A 13,134-nucleotide genomic window follows, 5' to 3' on the forward strand; every position below is an offset into this window, starting at 1 on the left:
AAGGCACCAAAACTAATGGATATCAGGCAACATAAAAAATGATAAAACTTATGATTTCAACTGTATGGTTTGATTTAGAGTGTAACCATATATTAAGTAATATTAAAGGGGCAGGTATTAGAGTAGGGTGTAATAAAAGTATCTCCAGCCCTGGCTGAAGTAAGGGGGGAGGTGAGGATCAGCCAGAGTCACGGAGGAGAATAGGTAAGAAGTGAGAGAAAGGGACAAGGACAAACAAGGTGGTGTAAGAGACGACAGGAAAGGGGGTGCACTGCAATTTTCAGCCCCCAATTCAAAAGTTTATTTTCTTAAAGAGACAGTGCACCTTAAATAAAAATGGCAGAAAAGGACATCGCACAGTTCCCCAGTGATGAAACTAAGCAAATGCAGCCTGATACTGATCACTACGAAGAACAGGAAGCAGAACCCACACTTCCAGCAGACCAAGTCGTGCGACCAAGACGCTCCCTCAAACCGACACTAAAGGTCAGGGAAAACTATCAAACCACAAAAGACGAGCTATGTGATAACCTGGAAGAGCTCTGGGAATGAGTTTGCTCCCTCATGTCAGGACTTAAATCCTCTGGTAGTGTCACAAGCTTACAACTTGCCATCAGGCGGCTGAACACAGCTCATGAAAGATACAAGAGACTGTCCACAAGGTATATAACCTTTCTAAAAGATGCTAATAATGATGAAGCCCTTTCAGAACTGAGCAAGGCAGAATCAATAGACAGACAAAGAGACACCATGGTGCTGCATGCTAAAGATAAAGCAGAACTCCGTATCTCCCATTTGCAAGAAACTAGATCACACAGATCAAATTCATCTAAACATTCCTCTCGGTCATACAGATCATCATGCTCTAGAAGCTCAACCCTAAGCGACATATTACTAGAGGCCAGCATAAATGCAGAGCAATCCAAAGTGAGACGTTCCTTCACTGAAAAAGAAGCTCTTGCAAGAGCAGAAGCAGAGGCTAAAAGAGCAGAGGCAGATGCCAAGAGGGTAGAAGCAGAGTCGGAGGCCAAGAAGGCTGAAGCAGAGGCAGATGCCAAGAGGGTAGAAGCAGAAGCGGAGGCTCGAATAAAGATTTTTGAATCAGAGATGGAAGAGGAAATTACATTAGCTAAAGTAAGACTACTTGAGCAAGCATTGAGCCAAGGTCTTCATCCAGTCTGCTCGCCACCACAGGAAATAGAAGATCCAGCTGATCGCACCAGCGACTATGTACTGGAACAGTTATCTGCACCACCCCCAGTATGCAGTACCATCCAAGCCAACAACACCGAAACCTCCAAGTCAACTCCACCTACAGCGCCAGTGCCACTCACAGCGCCTGAGCAACCTGATGGCATTCACCCAGATGTGCCTTCTCAAGGACAGTTATTACAGCAAAAAGGCTATCAGGCGTTTCCTGGCCTACCCCCACAGCTCAAGCAGCAGTCATCACAATCTACAGAGGCTAGATCACAGCTCAACCCTGCAGCAACATCATTCTACCCAGAAGCATCTCACCCTTTCACGCCGCTCAGCCTACACGCCCCGGCGGCATCACAAGTTGTCGTGGCAACAAGCAGTGAGAAATCAGATATGTCTGAGTTTGCCAGGTTTATGGTGAGCAGAGAGCTAATTAATACAAGTCTCTCAAAATTTGATGACCGTGCAGAGAGCTACAGAGCTTGGAAGGCAACCTTCAAGGCCGTCATTGCCAACCTCAACTTAACAGCACAGCAGGAGCTCGACCTCCTAATCAAATGGCTGGGCCCAGGCTCCACAAATCGTATCAAGAGCCTCGGAACTGTCTATGTGGGACAAGCAGATGCAGGTCTCGCTGCCGCCTGGCAGAGACTCGAACGTACCTTCGGCAGTGCAGAAGCAATAGAGAAAGCCCTATTCAAGAGACTGCAGAACGTCCCAAAGATCAATCTTAAGGATGTCCATAAGCTTCAGGATTTGAGCGACCTACTCATGGAACTAGAGCTTGCCAAAAGAGACCCTCGTCTGACTGGGCTGTGCTACCTGGATACAGCTCATGGAGTGAACCCAATTGTCGTGAAACTACCATACAGTCTGCAAGAAAAGTGGGCAGCATAAGTCTCAAGGTACAAAAGGGTGCATGACGTCACCTTTCCCCCATTTATTCATTTCTGCAGATTCATTGATGAACAGTCCCAGATGAGGAATGACCCCAGCCTCGATTTCCTGGAGTTCAACACTACAGCTTCAGCGACACCATCATCAAGGTATGAAAGTGTCATGCATGAACACAGAGACTTTAAGAGCAGCGTGAGTGTTAGAAAGACTAACCTACCGTCTTCTGCAGCACCCACGGGTAAACAGTACAATACCTCATCAAGAGACAAGTCTTTCAATCGTGAATGTCCCATTCATAAAAAACCACACTCACTGAACAAATTCAGGGGGTTTAGATCCAAAACCATACAGGAGCGCAAGAAAGTCCTCGCCAAACTTGGGGTATGTTTCAGATGCTGCGCTTCATTGGAGAACATGGCTAAGGACTGTAAATCCATCGTCAAGTGTGAGGAGTGTCATAGTGAAAGACATGCCTCAGCTATGCATCCGGTTCCACTCCCCAGAGACTCACCAGCGGCCGTCACCACCAGTCCTGCGCCAAGTCATGGCCCCAGAACCACACTAACACAACCACTGCTGTTTCCTGCTCATGTTTGGAAGTATGTGGCGAGGGCCGGAGTGAGAAATGTTGTGCCCGCATATGCCTAATCAAGGTCTATCCAGAGGGACTACTAGAAAAGGCAATAAAAATGTATGCCATCATCGATGACCAAAGCAACCGGTCCTTAGCAGGACCTAAATTCTTCAAAGCCTACGGGATACAGGGACCATCAGAACCCTACATCTTAAACACCTGCTCAGGCCGCATAGAGACTAGCGGCAGGAGGGCGCAAGGATTCATTGCTTCTCCCATCAGTGGGAATACAGAAATACCCCTACCAATGCTGATTGAATGCGATCAAATACCCAACCATAGGGATGAGATTCCTACCCCAGAAGCTGCATTTCACCATCCGCACCTAAGGCACCTAGCCAACATTATCCCACCTATGGACAACAATGCTGAGATTCTACTCCTGCTTGGCAGAGACAATCTAAGGGTGCACAAGGTGCGTCAACAATGTAATGGTCCTGACTACGCCAAGAGGCTGGACTTGGGATGGGTAGTCATAGGAAATGTATGCTTGGATCAACCAAGAATTGACTCCTTCAAAACGTACGTGCGTGGAGATGGACGCACAACTTGCATTAAGCTGTGAATTAGGCTCCATCACTATGAAGTGAAGGAGAAGTCTCCAGACCTCATACAACCACCTGACATCATTTCTCCCCTCTTTGCTGACAATTTGGGGAGATCATTCTTTCACACAACCAAGGATGACGATAAAGTAGCCTTATCAGTAGAGGACAGAGAGATCATCAAGATAATGGACAGTGAGTTCTTTAAAGATGAAACCGATCACTGGGTTTCTCCATTACCCTTCCGAACCACCAGGGTAAGGCTCCCGGACAATCAGGAGCAAGCGCTATCCAGATTTAAATCTCTTCCGCATACCATGAACAGCAAGCCTGAGACAAGAGAACACATTGTCGCCTTTATGAATAAAATATTCCGTACCAATCCAGCAGATCACGCCACCAGGCCTACATCTATGGGTTCTTTTACTAACTCGACTTGGCTCACAGGTCCAGAGTTTCTGCTAGGACAGGCAGTCGAATGTGTACAGGAAGTTTTCAGCATCCAGGATCCGGATAATGATCCAGAAATCTGCGCTGAAGTTAGTGCATTAGTCACTGAAACAAGACAGACCTCCAGCCTTGACTGTCATCGCTTCGAACATTTCTCCAGTTGGATGAGACTTGTCAGAACCATTGCAAGGTTAGTGCACATCGCTAGATGTTATCACAATACTCAGGTAGATAAACATTGTCATGGTTGGCATGTCTGCCATAAACCCTTCTCTGCTGAGGACATTTCTCATAACGAGTTTCTCATAATACGTCCAGCAGAATTTAACGTAGAATGGAAGTGCTTGAACAACAGACAGCAGATTCCTATAAAAATTCCTCTTGCTAACTTAAATCCAATTATGGACAGTTTTGGCCTGCTCAGAGTTGGTGGTCGTTTGAATCAAGCCCACCTAGGATTTGCGGAACAAAATCCTGTCATTATTCCCAGCAAACATCATATCACCACGTTGCTGATCCGACACTACCACAAAAAGTCTGAACACCAGGGCAGACAAATTACTGAGGGCAAGTTAAGGTCTGCAGGTCTTTGGATTATAGGTATGAAGAAACGTGTAGCCCAAATACTGCATGACTGTGTGCACTGTCGTAAAGCAAGAGGAAAACAGCTACACCAACAAATGGCCGACTTGCCTGCGGATAGACTATGTACAGAACCGCCCTTCACCTACAATGGCCTGGACATCTTTGGACCATGGATGGTGTCCGCACGTAGAACCCATGGCGGTCATGCAAACAGTAAACGTTGGGCTGTGCTATTTTCTTGCATGAGTGTGCGAGCCGTTCACATAGAGGTGATAGAATCTATGGACACATCCAGCCTCATTAATGCCTTAAGATGGTTCTTCGCAATCAGAGGACCAGTGAAACAGTTGAGGTCAGATAAGGGAAGTAACTTCATTGGGGCCTGTAGAGCATCTACACCAAGCCTTTTCAAGATCAGTTGGCGGAGAAAGGTTGCACCTGGATTTTTAATCCTCCTCATAGTTCCCATATGGGGGGTTCCTGGGATAGAATGATCGGGATCTCACGCAACATCCTAAATTCTATGTTGATGGATGTAAACTCTTCAAGACTTACACACAAGACTCTTGTCACTCTTCTTGCTGAAGTTTCAGCTATTATAAATTCAAGACCCCTTGTGCCAGTGTCTATGGATCCTGAAACACCAGCCATACTGTCTCCGGCTATTCTACTTACCCAAAAAATGGACAATATGCTAATGCCTAGTGGAGAATTTACTTATGGGAATATCTACCAAAAGCACTGGAAACGTGTACAACACCTGGCAGATTACTTCTGGAAAAGATGGCGAAAAGAGTACCTCAATATTCTTCAAGGAAGGAGAAAATGGCAACATCAAAAACCAAACTTGAAAGAAGGAAACCTCATATTGATGAAGGAGCAACAAACCGAAAGGATTGCCTGGCCTATGGGACTAATTACAAAGGTTTTTTCCTAGCAAGGACGGCAAGGTCTGAAAGGCGGAGTTGAAGATCTTCAGGGAGGGCGAGCTTAAAACGTTTGCAAGGCCGATTAACAAATTCATTTTAATATTACCCATCGAGAACGTTCCTGAAGGATGAAAAGGACTGAACTTGAACTTCATGATCTACTCCACTACGAGTCAGGGAACCCGACTGTTATGTTTATTGCATTTTAACATGTTCTTTGTTGCAGGTTGTATCATATTTCATGGACATTCGTCATAGTGAAATCTCCAAAGGAAATTTCAGACGGGGAGTGTGCTGTTCTCCTCATAGTTATTTTGTACATTGCATTATCAATCTTTCTTTCTCCATGTTGTTTCTATGCTTTGTTGTACTGCTGCCATCTGCTGGCCAGAATTTGCATGCCGCTCGCCTTTGTTCTTGTCAGTAAAGTTTTTGACATCATGGGCGTGTTTTTTTCAGACTGTGTGTCTCATCACATCCAGCAGCCATCTTCAGTTCATTATGGCTGTTTGACTGAAAACTCCACTTTTTTGGACTTGTGAAGGCATCAGTTTTTGACCAGCAGTTAGCTTCAGGATAGACAATATTGATACCACTACTACAGAACAGTATTGTATCACCGTCTATTGCTGTATCTGGATTGAATAAACCCACATTTGATTTCATCTTCATGCCTAAGTCTCGATTCATCTAACCTGAGCATCTGCCGGTCCGGTTTGCCCCACTGCTTGGATACGAAGGTAGGAAGTCACACAGCTATTATCAGAACACATATTGAGAGTTGACAGCAACAGATTTCAAATGCAAATAGCACACTTGAAATTAACTCTGGACCTTTTATCTTCTCCTTGTGAATGGGATAATGAGGGAATAACACACACCTGGCCATGGAACAGCTGAGCAGCCAATTGTCCCATTACTTTTGGTCCCTTAAAAGTGGGAGGCACATATACAAACTGTTGTAATTCCTACACTGTTCACCTGGTTTGGAAATCCATTGTGGTGGTGTATAGAGCCAAAAAGATTAGAATTTTGTTGATGTCCCAATATTTATGGACCTGACTGTAGGAATTACACAGGTTCTGAAGCTAATATAATGCAGATAAGGCACTAAGTGAGTTTAATTACCACCCTAATCAGCCACTGAACCTGTGTAATTAATGCGTGTCCTGATTTAAAGGGATAAGGTGACAACCCTATGTACCATGCCCGCAGCCTCTGCATCTCCTGTACCATGCCCGCAGCCTCTGCATCTCCTATACCATGCCCGCAGCCTCTGCATCTCCTATACCATGCCCGCAGCCTCTGACATCTCCTGTACCATGTCCGCAGCCTCTGCATCTCCTGTACCATGCCCAAAGCCTCTGACATCACCTGTATCATGTCCGCACAGCCTATAACATCTCCTGTACCATGCCCAAAGCCACTGCACAGGGGCGTAACTACAGGGGTTGCAGGGGTTGCAATCGCTACCGGGCCCCATGCTCCAGGGGGCCCGGTAGCAAACCAGTGGGTGAACTTCCAGGATCGCAAAGGTCACACTTGCGACCGGACCCTGGCATTGCACCACTGTGGGGAGGCCCCAAGATTGCAGGAAGTGGGCCCACAAGATTGCAGGAAGGGGGCCCACTGCAGAACTTGTGAAAGAATCCTGCTGCGGGACCGTAATAAAAGGCCATGCAATGAGTGTAAAGAGCCCCAGGATTAGTGGGAAGAGCCCTGGGCTTGAAGGTAAGGGCCCCGGCCAGGGGTCTGGGGGGCCCTTCATGGTTACTTGCATCAGGGCCCTGAAGGTTCTAGTTACGCCTCTGCCACTGCATCTCCTGTACCATGTCCGCACAGCCTCTGACATCTCCTGTACCATGCCCACACAGCCTCTGACATCTCCTGTACCATGCCCACATCCTCTGACATCTCCTGTACCATGTACGCAGCCCCTACATATCTTGTACCATGTCCGCAGCCTCTACATCTCTTGTACCATGCCTGCAGCCTCTGCATCTCTTGTACCATGCCCGCAGCCTCTGCATGTCCTGTACTATGTCTGCACAGCCTATGACATCTCCTGTACCATGCCCATAGCCTCTGCATCTCCTGTACCATGCCCGCAGCCTCTGCATCACCTGTACCATTAGGGTTGCCACCTCATCCCTTTAAACCAGGACACATAAGAATTACACAGGTTCTGAAGCTAATATCATGCAGATAAGGCACTAAGTGAGTTTAATTACCACCTTAATCAGCCACAAAACCTGTGTAATTAATGTGTGTTCTGGTTTAAAGGGATGAGAGGACAACCCTATGTACCATGCCCGCAGCCTCTGCATCTCCTGTACCATGTCCGCAGCCTCTGCATCTCCTATACCATGTCCAGCCTCTGACATCTCCTGTACCATGTCCGCAGCCTCTGACATCTCCTGTACCATGTCCGCAGCCTCTGCATCTCCTGTACCATGCCCGCAGCCCCTGCATCTCCTGCACCATGTCAAAAGTCTCTGATATGTCCTCTTGTACCATGCCTGCAGCCCCTGCATCTCTTGTACCATGCCCACAGCCCCTGCATCTCCTGTACCATGTCCACATCTCTGACATGTCCTCCTGTACCATGCCTGCAGCCCCTGCATCTCCTGTACAATGCCTACAGCCCCTGCATCTCTTGTACAATGCCCGCAGCCCCTGCATCTCTTGTACCATGCCCGCAGCCCCTGCATCTCTTGTACCATGCCTGCAGCCCCTGCATCTCCTTCACCATGTCCGCAGCTTCTGACATGTCCTGCTGTACCATGTCCTCACAGCCTATGACCATCTCCTATACTATGTCCGCACTTACCACTTTTGCTCATATATATATATATATATATATATATATATATATGTATATAAAGCTCTATGTGCTTTCATATCTATCTTATCTATATACAGTGGGTACGGAAAGTATTCAGACCCCCTTAAATTTTTCACTCTTTGTTATATTGCAGCCATTTGCTAAAATTATTTAAGTTCATTCTTCTTCCTCATGAATGTATACATAGCACCCCATACTGACAGAAAAACACAGAATTGTTGACATTGTTGCAGATTTATTAAAAAAGAAAAACTGAAATATCACATGGTCCTAAGTATTCAGACCCTTTGCTGTGACACTCATATATTTAACTCAGGTGCTTTCCATTTCTTCTGATCATCCTTGAGATGGTTCTACACCTTCATTTGAGTCCAGCTGTGTTTCATTATACTGATTGGACTTGATTAGGAAAGCCACACACCTGTCTATATAAGACCTTCCAGATCACAATGCATGTCAGAGCAAATGAGAATCATGAGGTCAAAGGAACTGCCTGAAGAGCTCAGAGACAGAATTGTGGCAAGGCACAGATCTGGCCAAGGTTACAAAAAGATTTCTGCTGCACTTAAGGTTCCTAAGAGCACAGTGGCCTCCATAATCCTCCAATGGAAGATGTTTGGGATGACCAGAACCCTTCCTAGAGCTGGCCGTCCGGCCAAACTGAGCTATCGGGGGAGAAGAGCCTTGGTGAGAGAGGTAAAGACGAACCCAAAGATCACTATGGCTGAGCTCCAGAGATGCAGTCAGGAGATGGGAGAAAGTTGTAGAAAGTCAACCATCACTGCAGCCCTCCACCAGTCGGGGCTTTATGGCAGAGTGGCCCGACGGAACCCTCTCCTCAGTGTAAGACACATGAAAGCCCGCATGGAGATTGCTAAAAAACACCTGAAGGACTCCAAGATGGTGAGAAATAAGATTCTCTGGTCTGATGAGACCAAAATAGAACTTTTTGGCCTTAATTCTAAGCGGTATGTGTGGAGAAAACCAGGCACTGCTCATCACCTGTCCAATACAGTCCCAACAGTGAAGCATGGTGGCAGCATCATGCTGTGGGGGTGTTTTTCAGCTGCAGGGACAGGACGACTGGTTGCAATCGTGGGAAAGATGAATGCGGCCAAGTACAGGGATATCCTGGACAAAAACCTTCTCCAGAGTGCTCTGGACCTCAGACTGGGCCAAAGGTTTACCTTCCAACAAGACAATGACCCTAAGCACACAGCTAAAATAACAAAGGAGTGGCTTCACAACAACTCCGTGACTGTTCTTGAATGGCCCAGCCAGAGCCCTGACTTAAACCCAATTGAGCATCTCTGGAGAGACCTAAAAATGGCTGTCCACCAACGTTTACCATCCAACCTGACAGAACTGGAGAGGATCTGCAAGGAGGAATGGCAGAGGATCCCCAAATCCAGGTGTGAAAGACTTGTTGCATCTTTCCCAAAAAGACTCCTGGCTGTATTAGATCAAAAGGGGGCTTCTACTAAATACTGAGCAAAGGGTCTGAATACTTACGACCATGAGATATTTCAGTTTTTCTTTTTTAATAAATCTGCAATAATGTCAACAATTCTGTGTTTTTCTGTCAGTATGGGGTGCTATGTGTACATTCATGAGGAAGAAGAATGAACTTAAATGATTTTAGCAAATGGCTGCAATATAACAAAGAGTGAAAAATTTAAGGGGGTCTGAATACTTTCCGTACCCACTGTATAATACACTCTTCAAATGCGCTTTAAAATGCATGGTTTTCCCTTTTATGAACAAGAAGATAATGGCGTTATGCTGTTGGGTCAGTATAATAAAGCTATGGGGCTGGTATGAAATTCTTTCCAGGGCTGAATTTTATTCCCAGTCCGGCACCGAGTCTAGGAAGTGGATTCCTGGAAGATGGGCTGATTTTTAGGGACAGTCTGGGAGATGTATTCCTGGAGGTAGTCAAGCTTTCCAGGGACAGCCAGGGGTTTGGAGATGAATTCAAGGATGTTGTCCTGATTTCCAGTGATAGCCCAGGTTTAGGATGATAGATTACGGGAAGTGGTTCTGATTTCCAGGGGCAGCCCACAATCTGGGAGATGGATTCCTGAAAGTAGTCCTGCTTTCCAGGGACATCCTGGGGTCTAGAGATGGATTCCTAGAAGTGGCCCTCATTTCCAAGGACGATCCGGTGTCTGGGAGATGGATTCCTGAAACTTATCCTGCTTTCCAGGCACAGCTAAGGATCTGTAGATTCCTGGAAGAGATCCCAGACTGTCTTTAGAAAGCAGAACCACTTTCATTAATTTGGGATTGTCCTTAGAAAGCATAAGCACTTTCAGGAACAATCTTCCAGAAAAGAAAATAGGAAAATAGGACTACCTCCAGGAATCCAACTCCTGGAGTCTGGGTTGCAGCACCATTTCCAGGAGTCAATTTTTCAGACCCTGCGCTGTCCCTGGAAAGCAGGGATCTCCAGCAGTCCATCTTACAGTCCCAGGGCCATACCTGAAAATCAAGACCACTGCCAACAATTTCTCTCCCAGATCCCGGACTGTCTCTTTGAAGTAGTACCACTTCCAGGAATCCATCTCCCAGACCCTGATCTGTCCCTGGAAATCAGAATTGCTTTCAGGAATCAGATTGTCCCTTTGAAGCAGGACCACTTTCAGGAGTCTATGGCTGCCCCTGGAAATCAAGATCACTTACAGGAATCCATCTTCAAGATCCCAAGCTGTCCATTGAAATCAGGACCACTTTCAAGAAACCGTCTCTGAGATCCCAGGCTATCACTTCCAGGAATACATTTCCTAGACCATAGGCTGTCCCTGGAATTCAGGTGCACTATCATGAGTCCATCTACCAGACAACAAGCTGTCCGTGGAAAGTAGGACCATTTCCCAGAATCCATCATCCCCTAGAGCTCAGGCTATCCCTCGAAAGCAGAAACACTTTCAGAAATCCAGGATTGTCCCTGAAAGGGAGGACCACTTCCAGGAATCCATCTCCCAGACCCTGGACTGTCCTTGGAAATTAGAACTACTTTCATTTATCCTCCATCTCCTAGACCTCAGGCTGTCTTTTGAATTCTGGATCACTTCAAGGAATCCATCTCCCAGATCCCTAACTGTCCCTGGAAATCAGATCCACTTTCAGGACTATGGGCTTGTCCCTGGAAAGCAGGGCCACTTCCAGGAGTCCAACTCCCAGATCCTGGACTGTCCCTGGAAATCAAGACCACATCCAGGAATCCATCTCCCAGATCTCAGGTTGTCCTTGGAAATCAGGACCACCTTCAAGAATCAGTCTCTGAGACTCTAGGCTATCCCTTGAAAACACGACCACCTCCCGGAATCCAGGATTGTCCCTGAAAAACAGGACCACTTTCAGGAATCCAGGATTGTCCCTGGAAAACAGGACCCCTTTTAGGAATCCAGAATTGTCCCTGGAAAACAGGACTACTTTCAAGAGTCCAGAATTGTCCCTGGAAAACAGAACTACTTTTGGGAATCCAGGATTGTTCCTGAAAAGCAGGACTACCTCCAGAAGCCCAACTCCCAAACCTTTGGGTGTCCCTAGAAATCAAGACTAGGCTTTCTCTTGAATGCTGGACCACTTTCAGGAGGATCTCCAAGATCTCAGGCTGTCCCTGAAAACCAAACCAACTTTCAGGAATCCAGGTTGTCCCTGGAAATCAAGACTACTCCCAGGAATCCATTTCCTAGATCCCAGGATGTCCCTAAAAAGCAGGACCACTTTCAAAAATCTGTCTCTGAGACCCCAGGCTACCCTTCTAGGAATCCATCGCCTAGATCCAAAACTATCCCTGAAAATCAGAACCACATTCAGGTGTCAATCTCTCAGATCCCAGACTGTCCCTGTCCCAGACTGGAAAGCAGGACTACTTCCAGGAATCTGTCTCGTAGACCCAGGGCTGTCCCTGGAAATCAGGACCACTTTCAGGAGTTTATCTACCAGACCACAAGCTGTCCCTGAAAAGCAGGACCAGTTCCCAGAATCTATCATCCCCCCCAGATCCCAGACTGTCCCTGGAAAGCAGGACTACTTCCAGGAATCTGTCTCGTAGATCCAGGGCTGTCCCTGGAAATCAGGACCACTTTCAGGAGTTTATCTACCAGACCACAAGCTGTCCCTGAAAAGCAGGAGAAGTTCCCAGAATCTATCATCCCCCAGAGCTCGGGCTGTCCCTGGAAAGCAGGACTACTTCCAGGAATCTCTCGTAGATCCAGGGCTGTCCCTGGAAATCAGGACCACTTTCAGGAGTTTATCTACCAGACCACAAGCTGTCCCTGAAAAGCAGGACCAGTTCCCAGAATCTATCATTACCCCAGATCCCAGACTGTCCCTGGAAAGCAGGACTACTTCCAGGAATCTGTCTTGTAGACCCAGAGCTGTCCCTGGAAATCAGGACCACTTTCAGGAGTTTATCTACCAGACCACAAGCTGTCCCTGAAAAGCAGGACTACATCCAGGAATCTGTCTCGTAGACCAAAAGCTGTCCCTGAAAAGCAGGTCCAGTTCCCAGAGCGGGGACTGTCCCTGGAAAGCAGGACACAAGGCTTGCACTCAGCCTGCAGCTTGCACTGGCAGAGTGATGAGAGGCTGGGAGCCCAATCAGGAGGTGGTGGGAGGCAGAATCCATAGCCGGTTGCCTAGGCTTGCTGGAGGAGGAGGAGCAGACACTGACAGCAGGACCTGGAGGGGGGAGCAGGCAGAGAAGAGTGGTACACTGATGCCGGACGGTGACTCTCCCCCTACCTGATCCAGGTGAGCCCCACACATGTGATCAGAGCTGTCCATGCAGAGGGAAGGATAGGTCCTTTTATCCCTATAGCAGGGGGTATTGTATAATGTGGTCACAGCTGCTGTGTAGAGGAGGGGAGGGAGGGGGGGGGGGGGGTACAAGTTTGATGCTGAGGGTGGGGATCACCATCTTCCCAGCATCCATGCACGTTGCTTTGTTTCCACCCACACTTCTGCCATCATCCCTGTGCTAGCTGACAATATTCCCAGTGTCATAATATAATGTGATGGAGGCTCCTCTCTGATAGAGAC

General features: G+C 47.1%; 1 long non-coding RNA gene and 1 pseudogene across 2 annotated transcripts in view; both read left to right on the forward strand.

Moving 5' to 3' along the window:
- The first annotated feature begins 1,144 nt into the window (after nucleotides 1-1,144).
- On the forward strand, nucleotides 1,145-2,097 carry LOC309545557 (annotated as a pseudogene). Its single transcript has one exon. The product of its transcript is annotated as an uncharacterized misc_RNA (transcript).
- Nucleotides 2,098-12,755: 10,658 nt separating this feature from the next.
- LOC309545403 overlaps nucleotides 12,756-13,134 on the forward strand; it is a 192,478-nt gene continuing 192,099 nt past the window's right edge. Inside the window, exon 1 of the long non-coding RNA XR_014224892.1 lies at nucleotides 12,756-12,846. This is a non-coding gene — a long non-coding RNA (uncharacterized lncRNA). The remainder of the gene's footprint in view (nucleotides 12,847-13,134) is intronic.

This window comes from Pelophylax lessonae (assembly GCF_965119305.1).
Source record: "Pelophylax lessonae genome assembly, chromosome: 2".
Lineage (NCBI taxonomy): Eukaryota > Metazoa > Chordata > Amphibia > Anura > Ranidae > Pelophylax > Pelophylax lessonae.